This window comes from Canis lupus, unplaced genomic scaffold (genome assembly GCF_011100685.1).
Source record: "Canis lupus familiaris isolate Mischka breed German Shepherd unplaced genomic scaffold, alternate assembly UU_Cfam_GSD_1.0 chrUn_S2159H2359, whole genome shotgun sequence".
Classification (NCBI taxonomy): Eukaryota; Metazoa; Chordata; class Mammalia; order Carnivora; family Canidae; genus Canis; species Canis lupus.
Window position 1 is genome coordinate 3,785 of NW_023331042.1, and position 6,018 is coordinate 9,802.

General features: G+C 48.8%; 1 non-coding gene across 1 annotated transcript; it reads left to right on the forward strand.

The window, feature by feature from the left end:
- The first annotated feature begins 1,795 nt into the window (after nucleotides 1-1,795).
- Nucleotides 1,796-1,890, forward strand: MIR8841-1 (microRNA mir-8841-1). Its single transcript, NR_128787.1, has one exon. It is a non-coding gene; the product is annotated as a microRNA mir-8841-1 (primary transcript).
- Nucleotides 1,891-6,018: the final 4,128 nt, after the last annotated feature.

A 6,018-nucleotide genomic window follows, 5' to 3' on the forward strand; every position in this document is an offset into this window, starting at 1 on the left:
GTGGCAGAAGGCTCTACCTCCTGTCGGGGCTCAGGAGATATAGCTGGGACCTGCTGGGGAACAGGAGGCTGAGCTGGAACCTCTGGTTGGGTTGGAGGCTTGACGTCTTCAGTGGGCCTGGAGAATGAGCTGAGACTGTGTACTCATTTGAAGATGGTTCAATCTCCTTATGGGGCTCTGATGGCTCAGCTGGGGCCTCCTGTTGGCTGAAGTAGGTTCCATCTCCTTAGGAGGGTCTGGAGTCTTTACTATGAGTTCTTGTTGGCCTGGAGGAAATTCATCTTCAAGGGTCTCTGGAGACTGAAAAGAAGCTCGGACTGGGCTGGAGAAAATTCAACCTGCTCAGGGGGAACTGGAGCTTGAGCAGAGGCCTCCTGCTGCCCTGGAGCATGTTCAAACTTAGTGGGCACTGGAGTTATGAAAACCTCCAGATCTACAGGTTTTGCTGTGATATTGGGCAACATTGGATGCTGGACTTCACCAGGACCTAGACGGGAGGATGTCACCTCATGATGTACTGGAGGCTGAGCTACAATATCTGTAGAGGACTCTGGAGGCTGAGCCTGGTGCTCAGGCTGGACTGGAGAAGGTTCTACACCTACGACAGGCATCTGAGGCAGAGATGAGCTCCACTGCTGGCTTGGAGAAAGTTCAGTTTCTTCAGGAAGATCTCCAGTCTGTGTTGGTACTCCCTGCTGATCTGGATAAGGTTCAACATTTTCAGCAGGGGCTGGATGTTGTTCTGGAAACCCACTCTTCACATGAATTTGTGGAAATTGAGTGGGAGCCTCTTCCTGAGCTGGAGATGGTTCTCCCTCCTCAGAGGCCTGTGGATATGGGTTGGGGCCTCCTGCTGGGTTGAAGAAGGTTTAGCTTTCTCAGGAGTCTGTGCATGATGATCCTGGCTCTCCTCCTGTATTGAGGAAGGTTCACCCTCCTCAGGGATTTGTGGAAGCTCAGCAGGGGCCTCCTGCTGGGGTGGAGAAGGTTCCTTCTCTTCCTGAGTCCCTGGAAGTTGAGCCAGGGCCTCCTCCTGGGTTGAAGGTGATTCACCCTCCTCAGGAGCCTGTGAATCCTGAGCCAGGGTGTCCTGCTGGGTTGTGGAAGGTTTAACCTCTCCAGGGGTCTGAACAGGGGTCTCCTGCTGTGTTGGAGGTTTCTCCTGTGTGGGAGATTCTGGGGACTCAGTTGGAGTCTCCTGTTGAAATGGCAAATGTTCATTCTCCTCAGGGGACTGTGGAGGCAGAGTTGGGGCTTCATGCTGGGTTGCAAAAGGTTCCACATTAAGGGGCACAGAGGGCTGAGTGACAGACTCACGTTGAACTGGCAAAGGTCCCACCTCTGTAGTGGGTTCTGGTGTTACAGTAACCTGCACGCCTGCAGGTTTAACAGTGATATTGGGCAGGTTTAACTGTTGAACCTGATGGTGACCTGGAGGTGCAACTTTCACCTCATGATGCTCTAGAGGTTGAGCTGGGTGCTCCTGCTGGGTTGGAATAGGTTCCACCTCCCCCAAAGACAGCTCTGGTGGCTGAGCTGGTTGTTCTTGCAGGATTGCAGGCTCAGCCTTCTTGGGGTGCTGTGGAGGCTGAGTCACAGTTACAGTAAGTGCCAAATCTACAGGTTTAACAGTGACATTGTGTAATTTTGGCCGCTGAGCTTCATTCTGACTCAGAGATGGCACATTTACCTCCTGAGGTGGTACCTTCTCCTCTGGTGGCTGAGCTGGGGCCTCCTGAGGGGTCCAAGGTTCTACTTCCTCAGGTGCCTCTGTAGGTTGAGCTGAGGCTTCCTGTTGGACTTCAGGGGTACTTGAAGGTTCAGCTGGGGCCTCCTGTGGGCTTACAGAATTTCCAGCTTCCTTAAGGATCTCTGGAGGCTGAGATAGAGCGTCCTGAAGAAGTGGAGGTGTTTCTGTCTCTTCAGGGGACTCTGGATGCTTGGCCTGGGCCTCCACTCCAGGCACAAAAGGTTCAGGTTCCTCTACAGTGGACTGGAGAGGTCCTGCAGGGGTCTCCTGCAGGAGTGAAGAAATTTCAAGCTCCTCAGGGAGCTCTGGGGGTTGATCTGGTCCCCCTGGGAAATCCATTGGTCGGTTTTCCTCAGGGTATATGATATCCATACCAGAATCTGAATAATCGTCCTGCAGTTGTTCTAGGAGCTCTTTATTTGCAAATTGGTTTGGAGTTCCAATAACAACTTTGGCAAGCCTTCGATGCTGAACTAGATCTTTGTCCAGGTTTGGGGATGAAACAAAAAACTTTCTTTGGTTTAAACCCTGACTGTCCAGAGGTGGAGCAAGTATTTCCAATGACTGGTGATCTTCTGGCTCATCTCCAGTTTTCATCTTACTTTTGAGTGGAGGAGGTAGAACTATGGCCTGATTCTCATCACCCAACGCTGGAACCACTTGTAAGAGCCTTTCGTGCAGGGTTGGCTTGTCATTCAGATACTGATCTGTCTCTGGGGGCAGCTCACCATTTGAATCCGTGTCCAGGAATGGAACCAAAGTCTCAGTCAACTGCTTAGGCGGGGCCGATATCTGGGCTGGAGCAGAGGACCTCAAGTTATTAAAGCCCCCCCCCGCCTCTGCGGGGTGGGTAAGTGCCTGGAGCGATTCATGCAGGAGTTCAGAAGAGTGCGAAGACCAGGGTTCCGGGGGTTCCGGGGGTTCCGGGGATCTCCGAGGGCCGGAGGTCCGACGGGCCCACGCCGGAAGCGGAGCTTCCTGGCCCAACAACCACGACTGGTTGCCAGGTAAAAAGAAACAAAAGGGAGAGGCAAAGCCTGGACATGATACTCTGCGGAGCAGAGACCCAAGCCAGTGGGGCGCTCGGTCTCGCCAGAGAAACCGAAATGTTCAGGGAGCCCGGTGACGCCCCCATTGTTAGCAACTGCGCGCCCCTCCCCCGCCTGCGTCCCACCCTTTATTTACGCCACCTTTGTGAGCTTGGCACAGCTGGGGTGCGGCTGGGCTCCGAAGCCCCTGGTTCAAGCCTCTTCCCCAGAATCCCCAGGCCAAGCCTCCCTTCCCCTGCAAAGGCCACCACTACCTCCCGCCGAGCTACAGGGAAGGATTTGGGCTGCTGGAGTCTGCAAGGACCCAGACTCCAGCCGCTCTGAGGTGTAGGGTCGGGGTGTGGAGCAGTTTCCCCAGGAAGCAGAAGACCTGGCGTCCCGGGAGATTCAAAATGCTAGTCCACTTCTGGCGGATCGAACTTGTCCTCTTCAAAGCTTAAATCCGAGACACATTCCTCCTCCCCCTGGCTGTACTGCTTCTAAGAAAAGAGGCTGACCTGAAGAATAAGCACAGGGACAGTGGGGAGGGGAGCACACTTCACGGTTACTCTGAATGTTGCCATTTCCTCTAAGTTCTCCCATCCGAGTACTAACCAGGCCCGACCCTGCTTAGCTTCCGAGATCAGACGAGATCGGGCGCGTTCAGGGTGGTATGGCCGTAGACTCCTCTAAGTTCTCAATACGCATGTCTGAGTTTTAATTCACTACTGTGTTAGGAGGAGGCTACCTACCACTGAATCAGCGATGGCTCCAAACTCCTGTGGGAGGGGCTTGGGGGCATGGGGGGAGGGGAGAGGTGAGCAATTCATTCTGGGAGTGAGAGTCTGAAACCAAGGGACTAGCCCTCCGTTTACATTAGGATGGAAAACTTCCGCGTCCCACCTACACTCAACACACCTGTCAATCTAGAACAAGTAACCTTGAGGTCTACCCTGTGTGCACGCATGGAGAAGGCACTTAAAATGTTGAGGTCAGCATGTTAAACTTTCTGGAAATACTGTAACTAGCGCCCCGTTTACTTCCTTCACTGTCCTTTCTATAATCTCTTTCATTTTAGTCCGTGTTTATGGGCTGGCACAAGCTCTGGAGAACGTAGGTTTTTGTTTTGCTTTGCTTTCAAGGATTTATTTATTCAGAGAGACAGAGGCAGAGACACAGGCTGAGGAAGAAGCAGGCTCCATGCAGGGAGCCCGACGCGGAACTCGATCCGGGTCTCCAGGATCACACCCTGGGCTGCAGGCCGCACTAACCCGCTGCGCCGCCAGGGCTGTTGGAGAGAACGGATTTTATCCTATTCCCAGTGTCTAGCACATACTATGGTTTTTAAATGGAACTAATTCCATAACTGGTCTTATTTAGGAATGGATCTGTTGTTAGAGTCAGGTTTCTGAAATCTATAGCATCAATACTGAATCTCTTTCTCTCACATTTCACAGGAAGCTAGACTTCTTAAAGTGTAAACTTGGATAAGTCTGAAATTTCCTTGACTGGCTTGATTTAAATTGAATTAGAAGAATTTTTGCACAGACAAAACTTCAAATGCTTTTTCAGAAAGTAACCATCTTTTCATTCTCTACTCTCTTCCCTTCAAAACAAATGTTGCAACTTCGGAGTTAGTTAAATAATCAGAATTCTAGCCCCAAATTAAGTTCTTAATGACATGAAACACATTCTTTGCTCCTATTATTTATTTTTTTTTAACATTCAATATATAGAACATTGGCATTTTATTTTAGAAATTACTTTGTCAACTTAATCCCTAATTCAGGGTTAGGGTTACAGAAAAGTTCTTCAACAAAATATTTCATACAAGATGTCTATGTGATACTGATATCTGGGTAATATACCTTATTTGAAAGACAATTAAAAAAATATTTTATTTATTCATGAGAGCCACACAGAGCCCTGAGGGGAGCCTGATGTGGGACTCCATCTCAGGACCCTGGGATCAGGCCCCAAACCCAAGGCAGATGCTCAACCACTGAGTCACTCAGGTGTCCCAATGCACATAAAGGTTTTCAAATGCTGTAGCATCATCTCACTTAAGGCCATAGTTACTCTGTTCCCAAGTCCCTGAGATTCTGTTTGAGGGGAGCGCTAAAAGGCTGTGTCCTCTTCTATGTCCACAACTATAGGAGCACTCTGATGCAATTGGCTCTCCAAATTTCAAATAAGGGGTCAGAGCCAAGGGCCAAGACTTCAAGAAAAGCCCCAGAAATTCCCTGCACTCAAAAGCAGTTTCAGAGTTTCACATTTCCCAAAAGATGACAGAGCTAACTATAGTCTTCCAAATCCTGTCAGTTGCTTTAAATTATGGTTATAGTATAGTATAGTATAGCTGTGGAACCCTTGAGCTTTAATAACCAGGTGCTTGAATTAAATCATGTAGCTCCTCTTGGGTTCTGGCATCTGTAATCTCTTCACACTGTCTGTATTCCACAGCTATTTTACCACTTTCTGTAATAAAGTTAACGAGGATCAATTCAGAGTTTTTCTTGTTCTAAAATGTGCTGTACTGGGTGTTATGCTATATGTTGGCAAACTGAACTCCAATAAAAAAATAAAAATGAGATTGCTGTATACAATAATAGAACCCATCATTAGATATTCTTTTGAAATTTAAAAGCAGAAAATAAAGCATTTTCCTAGAAGTTTTCTCATCTCACACTTCTGTTTTTATCATAACTATTTTTTTAAAGACTTTATTTGAGAGAGAGAGAGAAAGGGAAGGAGAGAGAGAGTGTGAGCACATAAGCAGGGGGAGGGGTAGAGGGAGAGATAAAAGCAGACTCCCCACTGAACAAGGGAGTCTGACTGTGGGGCTTGATCCCAGGACCCTGGGATCATGACCTGAACTAAAGGCAGACACTTAACTCACTGAGCCACCAAGGCACTCCTCTATCTCAGTGTTTTTTTTTAATTTTTATTTATTTATGATAGTCACACACACAGAGAGAGAGAGAGAGACAGAGACACAGGCAGAGGGAGAAGCAGGCTCCATGCGCCGGGAGCCCGACGTGGGATTCGATCCCAGGTCTCCAGGATCGCGCCCCGGGCCAAAGGCAGGCGCCAAACCGCTGTGCCACCCAGGGATCCCTCTATCTCAGTTTTTTTTTTTTTTTTTGTTCTAGAATTTAATTTTATTGTAGTACATTAAGAGTCATGTATGCCAGGAAAGCCAGTAATATTCATAAGCTTAGTAGTTCACCACAGTTTTAG